Source organism: Canis aureus, chromosome 26, assembly GCF_053574225.1.
Source record: "Canis aureus isolate CA01 chromosome 26, VMU_Caureus_v.1.0, whole genome shotgun sequence".
NCBI classification, from domain to species: domain Eukaryota; kingdom Metazoa; phylum Chordata; class Mammalia; order Carnivora; family Canidae; genus Canis; species Canis aureus.
The window spans coordinates 46330001-46353942 of NC_135636.1; the positions used below are offsets into that span (position 1 = coordinate 46330001).

A 23942-nucleotide genomic window follows, 5' to 3' on the forward strand; every position below is an offset into this window, starting at 1 on the left:
GCTAAACCCTCATTCACTGACTCACTCACTCATGCAATCAGAACATCCACGGATTGGATCCAGGAACTCAGGGCATGCTGTCCTGTCTCTCCTGCATGCATTTCCCATTATCCAAAGTGCGTACATAATGTCTTCAACATAGTAAGTTCTCAATGAATAATTATTGAGTGATGGTTTAATCTACTGTACATGTCTTCTGACATATTTTCTAAAGAGCATGAATATTTTAAATTCTGGATAAGATGTCTATCTAGTTTTTTTTATGCTTTAGAAAATTACTTTTCTTTCTTTTGTTAAAATATGTTCTGTTAAGCCCAGGGAATTTATTCTTCATTGTAGAAGTACTGAACAAAATAAAAAATACATTCTCAGCCTTTCCGATCAGATATTTTAGACATCCTGGCCTCATTTCAGAGTGAGAACATTGAAGTTTTCAAAACTTTAAAGTTATGGTGTTTTTGTATGTCTGAACTTTAAAGTAACTAAAAAATGAGAAACATTTTCTTTGTATCCTTTCTCCTCCAATACAGGGTTGTATAGCATTCGTATAGGGTAATTTGAGAAAAGCAAAAGGCAGTTTTTGCCTTAAAATTTGTCTCAAAAGATCTAAAATTTTGAGTTATTAATTGGCTAAAATTATAACCACTAGCAATGATTTCAAGTGGAACACAGCCTCTTCATTTCAAGCCTACCTTCTTTCATTTATCTCTTTGTTCATTCATTCATTTAGCAGATACGCACTTGAGCATGAGGTTAGTGACTGAGGGTAGAGAGCCCAGTGAGGAAAAGCAACATCAGATCTCAAGCATGCTGGGGCAGACTTGATTAATTCAGCAAATCTTTATTGAGCCTCTCCTGATCGGCAATATTCTGCTAGACTCTAGAGATGTGGATGTAAATGAGAAAGACAGAAGCAATGTCCTTCTAGTACTTCAAGGACATGAGACAGAAACAAGCACCTGAATCAACCGATATATGACCAAAATCAATGAAGAATTTCTATAGAGTTGTACGTGGGTTAATGTGATAGAAAGTAGTTGGTGGTTATTTTCAGTAGATGGAGTAGTCAGAGAAGGCCTCTGCAAAGGTCATATGCGGTCTGAGAAGGGAAGAAACTGAAACAGAGGGACAAGACAGCCACTAAGAAGACGGGAAGACTGTTCCAGGGTATACAAAGACCCTGTTACATGAATGGTGGTATGGCTCAAGGAGCTGAGGGTAGATAATGTACTAAAATAAGATGGGGAGCAGGAGGTGAGCTAAATAACGTTTGCCTTAAGACATGCTAATAATATCTTTGGTGTTTACTCAGATTAGAACTATGAATACTAATGACCGACGCTAATATATCCAAAAATGCTTTGTTGTATAGGGATCAGAACCACAGGTGAGAACAGATGTATGAACCTGTAAAAGACAGAGAAACCATTTCAAACTGGCAGGTAAGAACTCCCATATATCATTGAAGAAAAAGAATACAATCCAGGATTAGGTATGGCGCCAGTTGTCCGCTCTCTGATCTCCTCCAGTCTGAGATGGGCTCCTTGTTTTCCAAGTGTACAGGCCATCTTTTTTTTTTTTTTTTTTTTGGTAGAATAGGGTTTCTCTGATATTTCTTCATGATCAGACCCAGGAATGCCTTTCTGTTTTATTTCTTTCCTTTTCTTTTTTCTTTTTTTCTTTCCTCCTCTCTTCCTCCTCTTCCTCCTCCTCCTCCTCTCCCTCTCCCTCCCCTTTCTCTTCCTCTTTTTCCCCTTCCTTCTCCTCTTCCTCTTTGTCCTCCCCCTCCTCCTCCTCCTCCTTTGCCAGGTTATCACAGTGTGATGTTTTTGTTCTTCTACTCATTTCCTAGCCCATGCCTGCGACACAGATTTGTCCCACTGCTGGTGGTGCTGACTCTTACTGTCTGACAAAGAGGAGATTACCTAGTACTCTTTATCTAGTACTCTTGCCTCTACAAAGCACACCCTCCTTATTCACAAGACAATAGTTTGTGAAGAGATCATTTGCGACTAAGTGAAATCCCATTCTTCTCAGTTTTACTTGCCTATTGTTTTTATTCTACTGCAATACCCTTCTCAGATGAACCCCTACTGCCCACCAGACTGATTAAAGAAAAAAAAAAGGAAGAAAAGAAAGGGAGACATTAAGTTGTTATTTAATTAATGGATTTAGGGAATTCCGTGGTGAGATGATTTCTATTGAATTCTTTTATTTCAGAACCATTCCATTTACAAACCATATCCAGCCTCTTTTATCTAAAATTGTTAGTCAACAGCACATTTCCTTCTGGGGTCTTTGGGAGATCAGCATCACTAATGTAGCCAATGGCTACATGCATCTTCCTTCTAGAAGCTACCATGCCAACCACCTTGTTTGGACAAGGTTCAGGTAGATGAAAAGGGTTATAAAAATCTGTATCAGAGTTTTTCAACAAAAAATGAAGGACTGCCTTCTGGCAGAAAGGCTAAGTCAATGACTATATCTCACAAAAGACTGTGATAAATGTCATAAGAAAAGAATAAACTGTATCAAAACTATGAAGGAGGGGAAGTTGATATCTAACGGAAACATCTGCACTGTTCTCACCAGGGCTCAGTTTGGAGAATACTCCCTCCATCTTACTTGCAGAATAAATAAATACCTAAGAAAAGATAAAACTGTTAGATTTAATAGAATTTGCAGAAGACCTTAAACTAAACACATCTAACAACAACAACAAATCGATGATGGAAATGTCAATTTCCTTAACAGCCTACTCTATTTTATTTTCTGATGCCAGATACAAATTCACTCTAAAATCTGTCACAGGGGTTTAAAAGCGTGTGTTGGAGGCATTGACAGTTGCTCAATAGTGGATTTTTAAAAAACTACTGGTTTGCAGGAATGCCCAAGAGAGAAAAATGCATGATTCATGGTAAAGTGTGCTTCCCTGACTAATTTGCCAGGTTTTTATCACCAAAGGCAAACTTTTGACCCCAAATCCACATTATTAATGTGCCCTATCCAGTTCTCTGTCCCATTGCTTCATTTTTATCTTAGCACTACAGAGTCATCCACTCGGTCAGTCAGTCATTCAACAAATACCAATAATTTCCTTCTATCCATATGGACAAACAGATGATTATGAGATTTATGTATTCATTCACAAATCTTTACTGAGTACTCACTATGTGATAGGAATTATTCTCCATGCTGTGGATGACAGGGAACAAAGCAAACCAAGTTTTTATTCTCATGTAATCTACAGGAGACTGATAATAAATTAGTGAGTACTTTCCAGAAAATGCTAAATGGATGAAGACAATGAAACAGGCACGTGATGGAATGTTGAGAAGTACTACTTTCCATTTGATGGTCAAAGAAGGCACCCCTGGATCTGAATGATGAGAAAAATCCTAGTCTGAAAAGATTTTGGGAAGTGTATTTGCAGTGGTAATAGACCATTCCTTTTGTAAGAGAGTACAGTACAAACTGAAAATTCCACTATCAGATGATAAGTGTTTCAGTACAAGTATATATGGTGAATTTAGGCATATGGGAAGTAGTGCATTAAGGAAGATTGGGAGCAGGAGATGATGGAAATTAGGGAAGGTGTCACAGAAGGGTAATCCTTGATGATGTAGCAGAGCTTCTTAAGCACGTAAAAAAGGAAAAAGACATGAAGTTGAATCAGCAGCTAGAATTTGATTACTGGCATTTTTTTTAAAGGCAAATGATCCTTACAAACCACCTAGATCTATGATATTATTTCTCACAGTGTCTTAAAATCCTTAAGAGAGCCTCCAAGGCTTATGCTAAAGAAGGAGGGGATGGCTACATGGAAAGACTTGGATATTACCATCCCTATTACGATTCCTGGCTTTGTTTTTGTTTTGTTTTGGCTTGTTGTTGTTGTTTTTTTTTTTTTTTTTCTTGAATAGTAGATTTCACTCTAAAAACTAAAAACCAGGCAAAATTACACAAATCTAAGATTTACTTTTGGCTATGATAGAAAAGCTTCTCTCCCCAACCCACTCTCTTGCCTTCATCCCCATAAAGCACAACTATAAAGCTAGAATATATATATATATATATATATATATATATATATATATATATATCCTTTGAAAACACTGGACAGTGACCAAGATAGCCTGGACTTTATCATAGATGTTTAAAGATTGGTGCCACTAACTATTCAGTAAGAGAAACATTTCTCCCCCTTTTCCTTTGGTCCTATTTGGGCTATAAGTGGGAAGCTCCTCCCCACTTTTAGAAGTAGCAGGAATCACAGTACCTGGCCTGTTTCTTAATTCCACACTCATTGGGTTGGTGCCATTTGGCTCTGAGCATGGGTGATTCAGCAACTTTTTCTTTATTCCCTGGACATGCCTGTGTGGTTGTGATTTTGCGTCCATATTGTAATCCCCCTTGGGTACAGGATTGGAGCTGTGTGTGCCCACCGAGCATAGGAAGTTACTCTGAGTATCTGGAAAACTGTCTGCTCTGCTCTTGAGACACAAACTTCTTGGAATGGACCACAGCTCAGGAAGTGCTACAGAGCTTGACCACAGCAGCGCATTGAAATGAAACTCTCCAAACTAAAGACCATCCATATAAAAGCCTAATAAAAAGGCTGAAATTTTCATTTCCATCTGCCTGACTCTTCTCTTTACTTTTCTGCTTATTCAGAGCTCAGAGGGGAGAAGTACCCTGGTTCATTATCTCTCAAGTCTCAACATACAACACAAATTAATAATTAATTGGTGTCGTAGCTCTGAGAGGAGAGATCTCCAGACCTATATACTCCTCCTTCCCTGCTTTACATTCCACAGTTTTGCTTTAGACCACCAAGAAAATGGGTTATCTTACAGGAGTTATCTTAGCGATTGTTACAGAGTCTCCTCCATCGGCCAGGTCCGGAGCTGGGTGCTATTGAAATATAAAAATCTTACAGTTCAGTAAGGGAGGTCAAGTCTGTATGATTAAAGCATCACCTGTTTTAGCTTCACAGTGAGGCCATTCTTGACCTCCCTTTTATGCATCAGCCTCAACCCTGACCCCATTTACACCCACTCACTACTGCATCATTCTGTTTGCTTTGCTACACTTGTCACAATGAACAATCTGAGTTACCTTATTTCATTTTATTTTAACTTATTAAAATACATGTGGTGATCTAAAACGTTAGCCCCATGAAGCCTTACAAAACTGTTTTGGTGGGCAGCCCTGGTGGTGCAGCGGTTTAGCACCGCCTGCAGCCTGGGGTGTGATCCTGAAGACCCAGGATCGAGTCCCATGTCAGGCTTCCTGTGTGGAGCCTACTTCTCCCTCTGCCTGTGTTTCTGCCCCTCTCTCTGTGTCTCTGTGAATAAATAAAATCTTTAAGAAAAAAACATTTAAAAAAAACAAAAAAACCAATACTGTTTTGGTTAGCACTATATCTTCCCAAACTAGGATATGGTAGTTGCTCAGGTAGTGTGTTTACTATTGAGGAAATAATTCTAAATTAATAATTCTAAATTAATAATTAAATTAATTCTAAATTAATCGGGACGCCTGGGTGGCTTAGTGGTTGAGCGTCTGCCTTTGGCTCAGGGCGTGATCCTCAAGATCCCAGGATGGAGTCCCGCATTGGGCTCCCTGCAGGGAGCCTGCTTCTGCCTCTGCCCATGTCTCTGCCTCTCTCTTTCTGTGTCTCTCATGAATAAATAAATAAAATCTTTTAAAAAATGGTAGACTATCCCTTTATAAGAATGTTAATGGTAAGGTGTGCTTGCATTTTGTACTTCTTCCTTGGAGCATCAGGAAAGGCTGAACGAGGAGGTGGCATTGCAATTCAGCTCAAATGGATGCTGAGTTGGGAGACAGGAGAGAGGGGAGGCATTCTGGGCTCTATAAAAGCCTAAGTACAAACATGGCATATAGAAGCTGCGAGATGTATTTTGATTCAGTGAGTACTAGGATCATGATTAACCTTTATGTCTCACCGACTTGTACATATTTTCAGTGGTATGAATCTTGCTAGTTTTTTCCAGTCATACAAAGAAATTTTAAAATACAGTCAAATTCTCTCCTTGGGTTCATGTAGAGAAGACTTACTGTGCCAAAGGTTTATTTTTTCCTCTTTTGTATAAGAAGCTTTCTGTCTGACATTGAAGTGAGTCTATCCCAGCTGCAAGATTGTGGGTCAAGTTTGAGCAACAGTTCACTGAAAAATAATTTTCTTCAATTGAATCTTGCTCTTGCTGGGAAATTCTCTCTACACTGACAGTACTGTGCGCCCCAGAATAAGAGTTATCTGTCTTGCGCTTTCCACATCAAGTGTATTGTCTCTACTAAAACTCATTCATTAAGCACCTAATCATCTAGATGTGGCCCTAGCTTTACCTTTGGACAAAACAACATAAATGGACATCCCTTCTTCTTTATATCACCTGTGAACCAATTCTATCATGGGGTCTTTAACACTTTATCATCTGTGATTCATTTTTAAGCTTGACTTCCCCGTAAGATAACATGCCTTTGATGAGTGTGCTTGTCTTACTCTCCTTGATATCCCTGGTGCCTGACATCCAGAAAGGCCTTGAATAGTTGCTGAACTAATAGGTTTTGTAAATGATACATGAAAAAATATAAGGTTATGCAAATAACCATCAATGTTGAACAAATTATATTGTGTACATATTTGTATGCTTTCCCAAGACTAAGTAAGATATTCTTAATGTCCATTATAAAGGTATCTACTAAAGCTCTTACTTCTGTTTACCTTTTAAAGCTTTGTGTGTGGGACACCTGGATGGCTCAGTCGTTGAGTGTCTGCCTTTGGCTCAGGTCGTGATCCCGGGGTCTTGGGATCGAGTCCTGCATCAGGCTCCCTGCAGGGAGCCTGCTTCTCCTTCTACCTATGCCTGTGCCTCTCTCTCTGTGTCTCTCATGAATAAATAAATAAAATCTTCAAAAAAATTAAAAATAAAACTTCTGTGTTAGAATTACAAAAATATAGGGTTAGAGTTGGAAAATGTACAGGTTGGAGAATAGGGGAGATATGAGACCACAGATTCCCTTATATAGCCCTATGTTTGGTCTCCACTGGATTTCATTGCCTGTTACCAAATACAAATTCAATAACTATAAAATAAATATTTTAATTTATTTTTACATTTTGGTTTTAATTTCTTAGAATTCTTACACAATTGGTATTTTCCCTTGATAATATGTATTATGGTAAGTATCCTGATTTAGTGATCAAATAATGCCAAATTTTGTTAAACTATTAAGCATCTACTAAATTATATACTATTCTGACAGCTGGTGATACCAATAGGATAGATATATGCTTAGCTCTAAGCAATCTAATGTAGTTAAGTCAAAAGACCGTGAATAAGTAATAATTAGTGTGGTACTTGTACAAAGAAATTTGCAATCAGCAGATGAAAATGAGATCAGAATTTTTCTTCTGTATTGGGCCATCATGAAATTAATTTCTACTTATGATTTTCAAAAAAATGTATGGAGCTTGTATAATTGTCATCAATTTATACAGACCAACCAGAAACTTGAGGAAATATCCTTGCTACACGATTCCTGATGAGAACTGTGGCCTAGACAATCTCTGTAATGACTGCCCGAGGGCTCAGATATTTCTCTAGGGACATAGACCAGAAGTTTTCTGGCAGGTCATTCAAACAGCTACCTGAGACTCTCCACACATCCTCCTCCCTTCCTCTCATGTGAATAAGCCAAGCCAAAGTACTCTTGGAGGTCAGAGGGCAAAATTAGTTTTCAACTAATAATCTCTCTTAGAGATTATTACTGTGTGTATTGAAGATTGGAGGTTTCAAGCAACAAAAACCATCTGAGGTAGCTGAAGCTGAAAGGTGTCTTTTCTATGTGGTAGTAGGGCTATCTCAAGGAACCAAGGGTGTAAGACACCTGGGAATCAAGTAGATGATAGAATCAGGAAGTTGCTCTGAAGATAATCTTTAAATTCTTCACTTCTGATACTTTTCTCATATTGTTTTCACTCATTTTTTTTTCCTTAACCTACTCTACAGGTTGGGTACAGGAATGATACCCTATATTATTCTGAGACAATCTCTCTCTCTCTCTCTCTCTCTCATGCCAGTTGCTCTCCCCTTCTTCCCCAGTAATAGACCCCAAAAATAGCATCAGGATACATGACTGACTCAAGTGTCTACATACCTCCACCTCTACTGCAGCAACCTGTGGCTTATGACTAAGTTCTGACAAAAGGGATATAGGAATAAGGGACAAGCACAATTTGTAGGAAGTCTTATAAAAGGGAATCACATGGAATAGAGTCTCTATCTTTTTCACTCCACCTTGTTACAAGTTTGACTGGAACTGAAGCAACCATGGGGTAGCCAGTACCATGGGGAAAGATAGCCAGATGCAAAAAGAACTGTGGAATAAGATAGTAAATGAACAAGAGAGTTGTAGCCTAGGACCCTGAAACCATACAGCACTACAACAACCTTGTAATGCCAATTCCTAGAAAATGACATGAGAGGTAAATTCTATCTTTTATAAACTACTCTTAGTTTTTTTTGTATTGTTTTCTTTTTTATTTTTCTTATTTTTTTTTTTTTCAGAGAAGGAGAGAGAACAAGAGAAAGAGAGGGCAGGGCTGTGGGAGGAGCAGAGGGAGAGAGAGAAAGACAATCTTAAACAGGCTTCACGCCCAGTGCAGGACCTGATGCGGGGCTCAATCTCACAATGCTGAGATCATGACCTGAGCCAAAATCAAGAGTTGGATCCTTAATCAACTGAGCCACCCAGGTGCCACTTCCATATTAATTTTTTAACTTAATCCTAACTGATAGATATACTACCTCTTCCCCTATCTCACTATTTCTCTCATATTTTTCCTACTGTCTCACTATTTTCTTTTTAAAAAATATTTTATTTAAATTCAATTTGCCAACATATAGTATAACACCCTGTGCTCATCTCATTATGTGCCATCCTTAGTACCCATCACCCAGTTCCTCATCCCCCTGCCCCCCTCCCCTTTTACAATCTTTTGTTTTCCAGAGTTAGAAGTCTCTCGTGGTTTGTCTTCCTCTCTAATTTTTCCCCACTCAATTTCACCTCCTTCCCTTATGATCTCTTTGACTGTTTCTTATATTCTACATATGAGTGAAACCATATGATAATTGTCTTTCTCTGATTGACTTACTTCACTCAGCATAATACCCTCCAGTTCCAGCCATGTCAAAGTAAATGGTAGGTATTCATCCTTCCTGATGGCTGAGTAATGTTCCATCATAAATATAGACCACATTTTCTTTATCCATTCATCTGTCGAAGGACATCAGGGCTCCTTCCACAGTTTGGCTATTGTGAACATTGCTGCTATAAACATTGGGGAGCAGGTGTCCCGTCGTTTCACTACATCTGTATCTAGGGTAAATACCCAGTAGTGCAATGGCTGGGTCATAGGGCAGGTCTATTTTTAACTTCTTGAGGAACCTCCATACTGTTTTCCAGAGTGGCTACACCAGCTTGCATTCCCACCAATGGTGCAAGAGGGTTTCCTTTCTCCACATCCTTGCCAACATCTGTTCTTTACTGTCTTGTTAATTTTAGCCATTCTCACCAGTGTCAAGTGGTATCTCATTGTAGTTTTGATTTGTATTTCCCTGATGGCAAGTGATGTGGAGCATCTTTTTATGTGTCTGTTGGCCATGTGTAGGTCTTCTTTGGAGAAACATCTATGTATGTCTTTTGCCCATTTCATGACTGGATTGTTTGTTTCTTGGGTGTTGAGTTTGGAAAGTTCTTTATAGATCTTGGATACTAGCCCTTTATCTGATATGTCATTTGCAAATATCTTCTCCCATTTTGTAGGTTGTCTTTTAGTTTCATTGACTGTTTCCTTTGTTGTGTCCTATTTTCAAGTCCCTTGGGAAAGTCCCTTGCTTTGATCCTATTGACTGGTCATAAAACTCCTTTGTATTAAGACAAAATGGATGCCCCTCCAAGCTCAACTTTGTGAGAGAACCAGTTAAGAGGTCTTTGTGATTCCAGCAGAGTGCAAATGAAGGAGGGGAGGTAGAGCATTCAGAGGGGAAACTTGGAGGTGTTCACTGCATCTCAGGAAATACCCCTAGAAGCCTGCAAAGGTTATTCTGCTAGGACAGATAAACCCACGTGCCTTGTTACACAGGATACTGCACTTAGAGAACCCAGTCATCCCATAAAGTCTAAGTACTTCTAAATGTCAGCAGGTTCCAGGGAATATCTCTGACTTGATCAACAGGACATTTTTAAGGGCTATCTGGGTGCAAACTTGATCTTGAAATTGAGGCCAAGGAATGGACACAAGGTCTTCCTGTGATATATCCTTTATAGTTTCCACAAAAGACAGAGTCCTGGGAACAAAGGGCCAAGGATTTAGCCAATAAAGACACTTAAATCCTTATCACATCTTTTATTTTTTTTATTACAACTTTTAAAAGCAAAGAAAAAGGGTGCTTGTTTTACAAGCTTCTGTTCTTCAAAAGCATGACAGTGTAAACTAAGTACACCTCCAAGGCAGATCAAGTTAGGCTGAGAGCCCAGCTGCTTGTTGATGCCATGACAATCAATGACAGTTTTAGCCCTACTATGTTTAATGTGACAGTCTAAACCCTACTATGTTTAATGTGGTCAGAAGAGGGTGGAACCACAGGGGTGCTTATCCCATCACCCAAACACAGCCCACACCCTTTCCCTTCATCACCACCTTTCACTTTATTATTTTATTGGAGATAGTTTCTTTGGTTCAACAATCACTGAACTACTGGCCCTCTTTCTGGTCTGTAAATTTGGTAGTTGCTATATTTATGGCTATGTCAGTCTGACACAATATTTGAGCTATGAGAATTGCTGCAGAAGTGGATTTGTTAAGGAAAGGCAGACATTTGGAATATCCTACATGATCCGGGATGTGGTAAATCTTTAACATTGTACACATCTGCATTATTGCTCCAATGTATCAGTTATTAGGGCCAATGTGATGTGCATGGAAGAAATAAGTATCTTGGACCATTCTTATATGAAGCCTGCATCAGAGAAAGAAGTATATGGACCTCAAAAAGCAGTGGACTTGGGTTAATCCTGCCTCTGTTACTTAATATGCTATTCATTAGTTACTAGGTTACTTACATGTAAAAATTTTGTTGACTAATCTCTATGTGTCTGATGTAATTTGGGGCTCTCATTTTCTCTCATATTTTTTAGTTGATAATTTATTGGTCAATATTCAGAGAAACAGGTTAATATGGTAGCTAAGGTCAATGGGCTTGGGAATCAGACTGGCTTCATTTAAACCCAAGTCCACCACTCCTTGCTGGTGATCATGGGCAAGATCCTTAAATTTTCTGAGCCACAATATCTTTTCTGCAATACCATGATAGCGACTATAGTACCTGCCTCATAGATCTGCTGGGAGAATGAACTGAGATCATGCCAGTAACTTCTTATTGAATGTGAACTCCCCTTGTTACCCATTAAGGACCATAACTTTGGCATCTCAGTTCATTGGGCAGTGTTCTGGGAAATCCCGCAAGAAGGTATTCATTCACCTGCTCACCTGAAATAGAGCCCCACTAAACTTCATAGAAGCCTGAGAGTATGAGTCACACAAGCCTTTCAGTGGCTTGCCTTTTCCAGCCAACATGACCTCTAAAAATTGGGTTGAAGTATAAATAAATAATATATAACATCTATATAAAATTGTAAGGGGAACATCACATTCTTACTATGCTAGAACTATCTCAGCTCTTCATCTTCTGGTAAAGTATATCCAGATGGCCCACTCATCTTGTCTTTGCTAAGGCATTGTGTACTTCTAACTGATCTAATGCAAGTTAAAGACAGGACACCAGGCACATAAATATGCTGTTGTCCATGGTGGGTGCATTTGTGCATTTTCTATTACCTTTAATTTCCATTGAATTATTATTCTCTTAGGAAAAAAGTGGTCATTAAAGAAATCCAAAACATTCCTATTTATATATATATACATATATATGTGTATATATATATATGTATATATATATAATCTACTGTAATTCATCCATATATTCATTTGTCTATCCATTTACCCAGTAAATATTGCTTAAGGAATTCATCATAGGCATTGTACTAAGTGGTAGGGATACAAAAATGGGTAGTGACTGGTCTTCATTCTCTTGTAGTTCATTGTTTAGTGAGATTTGCAGATGAGTTCATCAACCAAATGTAATGTGACAGGTAAAGGATTCTTCCAAGAGCACAGAGAAATGTCTCCTCCCTCTGCCTAGGGAAATAGGGAAAAACAATACAGGAGTGTGAAGACTAACTCCTGAATTGAAAAGGATGTAGTAGAGACAGAGGGCAATCCAGTCATGGATCCCAAGAGAGACACCAGCTCTGGCTTCAGTTTCTCCTCTGCTTTTCCCTGTGTGGCAAAAACCCAAATTCTTCTTTCCTCAGCACCTTATTTTTTTCATCTCTACGATAAAGACACACATATATACAGAATCTCAACTCAGAATCACCCATGTGGAGCTGTTAAAAAAATAGCTGTCCAAGCCCTGTCTCAGACATATCATTTATCCATTCATTAATTGAGCATATTTTTACTGAGTACCTGTTTACTGATCACTTAATATACACCAGTTCCTGTGCTAGAAACTGAGTGCATACAAGTTAAATCCTGTCCTTGATAGGATATTAGTGAAGACAAACCTAACAAATTATCATTATAAGAAAAACAAAATAAATATTTCAAAGGAGCACTTATAATAGTGGCCCTCAATTTACTAAAAGTGCAAATTCCTAGAGTAAAGATGAGGCAAAAGACAAGAAAATTAACTTGGTCAAGGGAAGGACCGTGTCAGGAAGAGAAATGGCATGTACCAAAGTCCCACAGAATCTGACTTGCAGTAGGTGGGGCCAGTAGAGAAAGATTTAAAACTCTGAAGGTAATTTGGATGTTCATTCAGGATTGAGAAGCTCTTGCTAATCCTCAATTCTTGTGTTTTACGGGGCTGTTAGGTGAACAAATAAAAAGAGGCTTGTAAAAGTCCTTTGAAAAGTAAAAAATGTTTTACACAGGCAGAGTGTTATATACAATAGCCCTCAATGATCATCAAATAAGAATCGTACTCAGGGTATTAAAATGGATGAGCCTTTGATATGACCATAAATTTAGGAGATTACTCATATTTCACACCAAGATCGACATTTTATGTCACTTTAGCTATAGTGGTGTGACTCCTACACTATTTATCTACAGCTTCTATTTTTTCCATCTAAGAGGCTTTGTTCCATCTTAGATGGAACACAGTGGTGTATAAGGATTGATGTGTAGGAGGGAGCATGCCATGTAAGCAGGATAAGCCTGGGAATTAAGAGTGAAGCTTGAAGTCATGGACTGGACATCTGGAGACAACACATGCATCATATCATCCTATGTATTCTGTCTTAGATGTGGAAGTTATACTACTATGTGAAATACACAGGTGAGCATTTCTTGCCAATTAAATCAAGGAAGTCCAAAAAAGTAAGCATGCAGCAGTGTAAAAAAGCTATGGTTTCCACCATCCTGTTTAGACCTCTAGCTTTAAATATTCAATAACCAAACCAACTAGTCTCTGAGATACGTTCCATTCTACCCTTAGTTAATTATAGCGCTAAACTAAATCACTGGATCTTTTCAAGTTTGATCTAATAGAATAAAGGGTTACGTCACATCCTGAGGAGCGCAAGCAAGACACCATGATGATGGAAGTGCCAACCTTAGATTAAGAAGGAGATGCACAGTAGCCACAGCCTCTGCCAGTTCCAGGGATGTGGAACGTTCTTTATCTGACAGAAATCAGACAAGCTAATGGAACTAAAGAACCAAGGCCTATGCTCCATGTTACAATTCACTTGAGCACAGAAATGTACTAACGTGGGAATTGGAGTTCCAGACTACTATATAGATGCATCTTGATTTGTGACGGTGGGTGAGTAACTTAATCTATTCAGTACCTGCATTTTCTCATATGTTAAATGGGATAATAGAATTATGATGAGGACTAGGAGACATTGAAATTAAAATGCTTAGCACACTCACAGAATTCCAAATATGTGATGAAGATATTCTCTCCCTCTACCCCCAACTAAGGAAGTAGAACCTAACTCCCTACCTTTAACTGGGAGCTGCCTGTAGTGACTGTTTTTCAAAGAACGCAGTATAGAAAGCAGGAAAATAAAAAGTAACTTAACAGTGGAGAACACTAACAAATACCACCTAAGCAAAATAGTCAGCATTAACAGAGATAAATCACATCAATTGTATGTATTCTTGATTGAATAGGATAAGAACAACACTTTACTTCTCTGGCCTTCCCTAAAAATCTATAACCCAACTCTAATGATAAGAAGAACAGTAAACATGCTTGGAGCAAATGAAAAAATAGGAAGCCTCAATACAGAAATAGAAAATCTCAGCAAACAGCTCAGTTGAGCTCAATAGCAGAATGGAAGGGAAAGATGAAAGAATCAGAAACCTGGAAAATATGACAATAGAAATTGCACAGTCTGAACAACAGGGAGAAAATAAACTGAAAAAAAACAATGAATAGAGTCTCATGGAACTGTGGGACTATAACAAAAGACCTAACATTAGTGCCATAGGAGTCACTATGGAGAAGAAGGAAAGGAGAAAGAGAGCAGGGCTGGAAAAGTACTAAAATAATGACTACAAGTTTCCCCTAGCTTGGCTAAACACTTAACATACAGATTCAACAAGTTGAGCAAACCCCAAGAACAGAAATCCATACCAAGATACCACACAAATCTGAAAAGTAGAGACAAAAAAACTTATATAAGAGTGGAAGAAGTAACACTTTACCTAGAAGGGGAAACAATACACTTGACAGCAGATTTTTCATTAGAAGCCATGAATGTCAGAAGGAAGTCACACAACATTTTTCTATTGCTGAAAGGAAAGAACTGTCAATGTGGAATCCTATATCCAGCAAAAATGTCCTTTAGAAATGAAGAGGAAATCAAGACATCCACAGATGAAGAAAAATGAAGAGAATTTGTCACTAGCACATATACCCTAAAACAATGGTTAAAGGAATTACTCCAAACAGAAAGAAAATGACCAAAGAAAGTATCAGGAAACCAGGAAAAAAATATATAACCAGTAAATATAAAAAATACAAAACCAGTAAACAAAAATATACATAAATACAGTAGGCTTTCCTTCTGCTTTGAGTTTTCTATATTATGTTTCATGATGAAAGCAAAAATAATACTATTTGATGTGGTTCTAAATGTGTATAAACTATTTTAGCTAGCTATATTATGAATGGGGGAGGACAAAGAGCTATAAAGGTAGTAAGTATATATAGATGGATGAGAGATAGATAAATGCTAGATAGATGGTAAGTAGGTAGGTAGATAGATGTAATAAAATGATAATAGCTATAGACTGTTATGTATATATAATGTGATACCTAAAGATACTGCTGAAGTCCTATACAAAAAGATACACTGAAAAACACTAAAGGTATATCAATATGAAACTGTAATACATGTTCAAATAAGCCACAGGAAGTCGGAAAAAGAAAACAGGAACAAAAAACAGAGGACAAGCATAAAACAAAAACTAAAATGGCAGACTTAAGTCCTAACATACCAATAATTGCATTAAAAGAAAATAGTCTAAATATAACAATCAAAAGAAAGAGATTGACAGAATGGATTAAAGAACATGAGCCAACTGCATGCTGTCTGCAAAAAAAATTGTTTCAAGTAAAATGGTAAAAGATGAACATACGGGAAGGGAAAGAAAAATTAAGATGAAACCAGAGAGGCACACAAGAGACTCTTTGCTCTAGGAAACAAACTGAGGGTTGCTTGAGGAGAGGTGGGTGGAGGGATGGGGCAATTGGGTGATGGGCATTAGGAGGGCATGTGATGTAAGAAGCACTGGGTGTTATATGCGACTGATGAATCACTAAATTCTACCCCTGAAGCTAATAACACAGTATATGTTACCTAAATTGAATTTAAATAAATGTTTTAAAAAGCAGATTGAATATGAACAAATGAAACATGATATATTGCACAAACATTCATCACAATGAAACAAGAGAAGCTGTATTACTATTAAACAGATATCAGAGCAAAGAAAATTGCCAGAGATAGAGGTGGACATTATGTAATAATAGAGGGTCAATCCATAAAGAACACAGCAATCCTAAATGTGCATGAGACCAGACCACAGAGCCATAAAGTATATGAAGCAAAAAAAGGAAAAGTAGTTAAATCCATAATTATAGTTGGAAGCTTCATCACCGCTCCTTGAACAATTGATAGAATACCTAGACAGAAAACCATTAAGGATACAGAAGAACTCAACCATACCACCAACCAACCACCTGACATTTATTGAACACATCACCTAAAAACAGCAGATTGTACATTCTTTTCAATTGCCCATGTAAAATATCTCAAGATAGACCATATCATGGGTCACAACACAAATCTCAACAAATTTGACAGAACTGAAATCATATGGTGTTTATTGACCACAATGGAATTAAACTAGAATTTAATAACAGATAACAGAAATCTCAAATACTTGGAAACTAAGTAACACACTACAGAATAATCCATTGATCACTAGACCCTATGGACAGGTCCTGATGACATTAGTGGATTATAAGAGAATTCTCTAAAGAACCCCACATGTTCTTTACACTGGCAGAGGGAAAAGTAGGGTCCATTCGGGGAACCTGATGCGGGACTCTATCCCAGGACCCCGGGATCACAACCTGAGCCGAAGGCAGATGCTCAACCACTGAGCCACCCAGGTGCCCCAAATTCAAATATTCTTAATAAAATATTTGCAAATAAAATTCAGCAATACATAAAGAGAATTATAAACTATGGCCAAGTGAAGTTTGTTTCAGGGATACAAAGCTGATCAATATTCAAAAATCAATTAGTGTAATTCACCATATTGGCACACTGAAAAGAAAAACAACCTTGTGACTGTATCAATTGATAAAGAAAAAGCATATGGCAAAATTCAAAAGTGACTCATAATAAAAACTTTCACAGAAATAGGAATAAAGGCCTCAACTCAATAAAGAACGTCTTAAAAAAAAAAAAAAAACAATAGCTGGTATTATATTTAATGGTGAAAGACTGAATGCTTTCCCTTTAAGACTGGGAACAAGACAATGATGTCTGTTAACTGTGCTAATTCAATGTGGTGCCGGGAGTTCTGTCTACTTAAAAACACAAGAAAAGGAAATAAGCATGCATATCAAAAGAACAAAGTAATTAACTGTCCATATTTTCAGATAACATGGTTGTCTATATGGAAAATCGTAAAATGTCTACCAAAAAAAAAAAAAGAGTGCCTGAGTGGCTCAGTCCATTAAGCGTTCTGACTCTTGATTTCAGCTCAGGTCATGATCTCAGGGTCATTAGATGGAGCCCCACATTGGGCTCTACACTGGGCATGGAGCTGCCTGGGATTCTCTCTTTCCCTCAGCCCATCCCCCTCATTTCTCTCTCTCTCTCTCTCTCTCTCTCTCTCTCTCTCCCTCTCTCTCTCTCTCTCTCTTTCCCTCTCTAAAAAATAAAAATAAAAAAGTCTTTTATAGGGATCCCTGGGTGGCGCAGCGGTTTGGCGCCTGCCTTTGGCCCAGGGCGCGATCCTGGAGACCCGGGATCAAATCCCACGTCGGGCTCCCGGTGCATGGAGCCTGCTTCTCCCTCTGCCTGTGTCTCTGCCTCTCTCTCTCTCTCTGTGACTATCATAAAAAAAAAATATATATATATATATATATATATATTAAAAAAGTCTTTTATAACATATAAGTAAGTTCAGCAGCAAGATCACAGGATACAAGATAAATATACAATAAATCATATTTCTTTATGCGAGTAATGAGCATGTATACACAGAAACAAAAAATACAATGCCATTTATAACAGTTCAAAAACCCAAACTTCAGGTGTACATCTAACTAAACATGTACAAGACTTATATACTAGGAAAATACAATATGCTAATGAAAGAATCAAAGATTAAAACAAAGATTAGCATGCATGCATGTATTAAGATTCAACATAGTTAAGATGTTAATGCCCTCCAAATTCACATAATGGTTTAATGCAACTCTTATCAAAATCCCAGCAAGATATTTTGTGGACATAGACAAAATTATTCTAAAACTTATATGGAAAGGCAAAGAAATTAGAGTAGCTAAAACAGTCTTGAAAAAGAAGAATAAGGTGAGATAAATGAGTTTACCTAATTTCAAGAGTTATATAGCTGCAGTAGTCCAGACTATGATATTGGCAAAAAGATAGACACATTGATCAATGGAACAGAACAGACTCCAGTAATAGACTCAGTTACATGTGCTCAAATGATTCTGAACAAAAGTGCAAAGCCAGTTCAATAGAGGAAAGAAAGCCTTTTCAATAAATGGTACTGAAGTAATTGAATATCCACAGGCAGGAAAAAAGAAAAAAAGAAAAAAAGAACCCCGACCTATGTTACATCCCTTGTACAAAAATTAGCTCAAGATGGATCATGGTTTTAAATGTATAACTTGAAACTATAAAACTTACAGGAAATAAGAAAATCATAAGGATCTGGAGCTAGCAAAATGTTGTTAGCCTTTATATTGAGAGCACAACCCATAAAAGGGAAAATCAATAAATTGGACCTCATCTAAATTCAAAAATTTTGTTCTTGATAGGAATCTTTTAAAAGGATGAAAAGCCAAGCAACAGACTGGAAGAAAATATTTGCAAGCTACATATCTGATGAAAGCTGAAGAATATATAATCAATGTCCAAATTTAAACATTAAAAAGAATCTATTTAGAAAGTGGGCAAAAGACATTGAGACATTTTACCAAAAAGGATATACAAATGGGAAGAGACAACGAGTTATTTGACACTGTTAGCCATCAAGAAATAAAAATTAAAACCACCATGTGGTATCACCACATACATATTAGAATGGCTCAAATAAAAAATAGTATCAAAACCAAATGCTGGCAAGGATGCAGAGAAATCAGATCCATCATATATTACTGGCACATTGTTTCTTAAGTAGCTAAACATGTGACCACCAGATGACCACCCACCAATTGTACCTCTGGGCATTTATCCCAGAGAAAAGAAAATCTGTGTTCACAGAGAAACCTGTGTGTGAATGTCTATAGCAGCTTTTTTTTTTTTTTTTTTTTTTTTTTTTTATAACAGCTTAAAACAGATGATAACCCAGATGTCTTCTAACAGGCAAATGGTTAAATAAACTGTGTAAGCCCATGGAAAACTATTCAGCAATAAAAAAGAATGAGCTATTAGTGTATACAGCACATAGATGAATTTCCAGAGAAACATGCTGAGTGAAAAATGCCAATCCTAGAGGGATTGTCCGTTCTATGATTTCAATTATATAACCTTGAAAAGAATGAGAAAATTAGAGAAATAGATGATAGACTAGTGGTTGCCAGGATTTCCAAAAGGTTCCGATTGTGGGAAGAAAGTGAGTGTGGCTATGTATGAAAGGGTGTCAGGAGGGACATTAGTCATGATGGAACAGGGCTGTGTCTTAACGGTATCAATGTCAGTGTCTAGTTCTACGAGATGTCACCATAGGAGAAACTGGGCAGAGAGTCTCCAGGAGATGTCTTTCTATTCTTTCTTACAATGGAGTACAAATCTACCATGACGGCAACTAAAGTTAAATTTGAAAGCAATTACACTAGCTTGAAGCCTGATATGTCATTTGTGCATTGAATTTATTAAAACCTGGTGACATTTATTGATACTATTTTAGGCACAGCAGGGGGCCCAATGATATGTGAGCCGTTTGTCTGATGCAAAATTACAAGAGCAGAACATGGAAGACCTGTTGCATTGACTTGGTGGTAAAGTGGTGGCAAAGCTGAGGGAACTCTGCCCCTTCCTCAGCTGTCCTGCAGCATCCGCCTCACTGGCTTAGGCACTCCCGTACACCATGAGATTTATGGGTGCTTACAGATTACTCTTGGTCACATCCCTGAAATGGAAATGACCTTTTCTAGCTTTCCCCAAAATAGAGATAGATATAGGTGATGTGATTCTATAGAATTATAATTTCCAGTTAACTTATTGAGGATGTGTGAACTTCAGCTTTTTTTTCCCAAAGACTGATTTATGTATTTTTGAGAGATAGAGCTCACATGTGTGCAAGAGTTGGGGAGGGACAGAGGCAGGGGGAGAGACAATCTTCAAGCAGATTCCCCGCCAAGCACAGAGCCCAAGGTGGGACCTGATCCCACGACCCATGAGATCATGACCTGAGCCAAAACCAAGAGTTGGATATTCAACTAGCCGAGCCCCAAACATTAGCCTCTTTCTGTTGAGAAATTGCATGAAATGATTAAGTGATTAACAAAAGAGACCAATCTGAGCCCAAGAGTGACTGATTCAGGCCCTGGTCGAGCTATTGCCTAGCTTTGCAACATGGAACACGATGCTTACCCTCTCTGTCCCTTCCTTTCCTCGTTTGTAGCATAAGAATGAAAATAAATATTACCTCCAAAGTTGGTATGAGAATTGAATGAATGAATGTTAAGGCCACAGAACAGTGCTCTCAGCTATTTTTGTAAAATAAGCTCTCTGAATTTGTTGTGTAGTCTCTTCTGACTCTAGTTTATGAAATGAAAAAGAAATTGACTCTCACTTTTTTATAACTTCTAGTCTGACACACAGAATTATATGTCTAACTGCAAACGATCACAAAGAATTTGAGTACTTTTATAAGAAAAAAATGAAGTTAAAATAATATCTCCTTTAAAACATGATTTAAATGCATCGATGTGTCAAAATGTTGCTCTTCATTTAAACATTTAGCAATTTTGTTTTGTTTTTCTAGTTTCCATCCACACATTTCAAGATGAAACCCTGCAGGCTATATTTTATTATAATTATTTTGTCAGTGTCAAGAATGCGGATGCCTGGATTTGATCTATCTGCTGAGTGTAATCTCACTATTTGCCAGGACCCCCACTCTGTACCACTTTCTGGACCAGTAACTCCCTGGAGCATATCAATCAAAATATAGGCTCTGTTGTATTTAGCCAGAGAAATAGGATACCGATGTAAAAAATAATAATACATACAATTACTCATAGCTCTAGATATGACATTAGTTTGGTGATTTGCTGAAGAGCACAGTTGATAACCAGAAAATTTGGCCCCCCTCACTATCACCTTAGAACAATATCATTTCTCAGAGTGACAGCAGAATGGACACTTAAAGATAATAAATTCATTAATCTTACCCTCCTAACATTTCAAAGGAATAATGAGATGTGAGTAAGTGACTCTAAAAGATAAAAAGAACTCACCACCAGATGTCTCCACTTTGTAAGGCAATTAATAAAATAAAACAACGAAAATAGGAGATTCAAAGGAGGGTTGATTTGGGGCAGTGGCTTCTGTCTAGAGGTGATTTTGCATCGCCAGGTGACATTTGGTGATGCTGGAGGGGTATTACTGGCATCAAGTAGGTAGAAACTTGGGTGCTGCTAAGCATCCTACCTGTTCAGAATAGCCCTCCGTGACAAAGAACCATCTATCCCAAAACATCAATAGTGCCAAAGCTGAGAAGGCTCTTTTAGGGACATTTAATTTGCTTAATTGGGATTATAATTTACTCTTCTGTCATCACACTTTTTTTTTTCACACAGAAGGAAAAGATGTAGTAAAAAGTGATAAGAAAAATGAATATGAGACTAAACCATATTTTCCTCTGTCTGCAGATAACTCTATGGCAGGCCCTATTACATACTATTCTTTACAATATAATTTCCTTTTGCCTTGATGGTCCCACTCACAGCATGGGGTCTCACAGAGGGCGTGGCCAAGATCATTTCATTCTTTGTATGCCTCATGCTTAGATTGTGTGGCATGGAGTACACTCAAAAGTTTGTCCTATGAATGATTTCATGAGTTCATCAACACAGAGGATAGGCTCTAAAAGGAGCATGAGGAAACTCTATGTTTAAGGAAGGTACGCTTCAGAATCCATCAGTTCTAGGTTTAATGGAAGATTGTGGCATTAGCAAGAAGGCAAGGTACAGTGGCAACAGGTGGTGTAGGTTGTTAAGAAGGAAATTGAGGAAAGAGTTTGAAGCCATCCAGCAAGACATTCTACATGATCAAGAAGTTATGGAAGTATAAAGGCAATGGGCCAACTTTCTCCATCTGAAGTGCCTATAAATTTCTCCTTGAAAAAAATCCTTGGCAATGCCATCTGACCATTTAAGATTTTCATCTAAGTAAAGAACTTCAGACAGAGGACTGGCAAAAGGATTCACTGGTGGCAAGCACTGATGGTTATGTGTACGTGTGTATACATCAACCATGTGCACAGGAAGGCTGCTTACTCAAATACAAACACCAAATTAATGACCAGTGACTACAGATATGTTTAGGGTAACATAGTAAATCTGAAAAAGTAAAAATAGTAACATGAATAACAAATTAGAGGTAGCAGAGGGTATTGAAAGAAGTAGGAGAGTCCTTGGTTATACCACTGAGTAGATCAAAACTATGAAACTGTAGCTTTTAAAAAATGAATTCTGACTCTTAATGTTATTAATAATCTTTTCTAAATCTTAGGGATCTTAGGGATTTGCAGTTTGTTAACTTTATATTTCTTCAGTTATATTTAAGAAAATATTTAATATTTTGTATTTTTAAAGCATCTATATCATCACATTTCTCTAGACTATTTCCCTTTCCTCTCCCATCCACCTCCCCACTCATCCACCTTTCCATGCAGGTTTGTAGGAAGATACCCGGAATGATGTTTATGTAGATTACTTATGCAATTTCTGCATGATTGCATTTGGACCTGATTTTAAATTTCACATTTTTTAATTTTCTTCATCAATGATATCTTTATGATAAACATCATTATTTTAGGAAAAACAGTGGAATGACACTCTCTTTTTAAAACACAACTTTTTTCCTCTAGACTGAGATGAAATTGGCATACAGTATGTCATTAGGCTGTTCACTCTTATATGATGCTGTGTCAAAACTTTACTTTCTTAAATGCAGTAAAATTATTTTATTCTTTAGTGTATAATTCTATGAATGTTAACATATATGTAGATCTGTGTAACCACCATCGTGATGATGGTATACCAACTTCATAACCCCCAAAACTTCTTCATTTTATCCATCTGGAGTAACTCCCTCCCCCAGTCTCTAAGCCCTTTCAATAGTGATCTTCTCCTTATCACTATAGTTGTGACTTTTTGGACATGTCTAATAAATGGAATCACAGTGTTTAATCAGAGTTCTCCAGAGAACAGAGCCTCCATCTCAGAGAGAGAGAAAAAGAGAGAGAGAGAGAGAGAGAGGGAGAGAGGAAGGGAAAGGTATTGGCTCACATGATTATAGAGGCTGACAGTATGAGAAATCCCAAGAGTTGCAGGTGGTAAGCTGGAGATCTGGAGAGTCAATGGTGGAGTTCCAATTGGAAAGCAGAAAGAGACCAAATATCCCAGATCAAATCAGCCAGCCATGAGGAGTTCCTTGTTACCAGCAGAAGGGGCTCTGTTTTTGTTCTCTTCAGGTCTTTAACTGATTGGCGAGGGCTGCCTACATTAGGGAGGGCAATCTTCTCTTGAGTGTTAGGACCTTATTCCTATCCTCAAGCTAGATTACAGGGTGATGGTGGTGGTGGGGTTACCTAAAGCCCTCTTTTGGAGACTGGGGCCAACTTTCAGCTTTGGGCTACAGTGTTTCAAGTCTTAGATATACCAGAATAAAATTATATATGTGTATATATATATGTATATATATATACACACACACACACACCACATATATAATATATATAATTATATATATTATATATCATATATACATTA

The 23942-nt window shown here is 37.6% G+C and overlaps 1 long non-coding RNA gene across 2 annotated transcripts in view; it reads left to right on the plus strand.

Annotated features, from left to right (window-relative positions):
* The window catches only part of LOC144298868 (uncharacterized), a 267260-nt gene that overhangs the window by 83355 nt on the left and 159963 nt on the right, over positions 1 to 23942 (plus strand). For both annotated transcript variants that reach the window (XR_013365741.1, XR_013365740.1), the window contains exon 4: positions 1373 to 1442. This is a non-coding gene — a long non-coding RNA (uncharacterized LOC144298868). The remainder of the gene's footprint in view (positions 1 to 1372; positions 1443 to 23942) is intronic.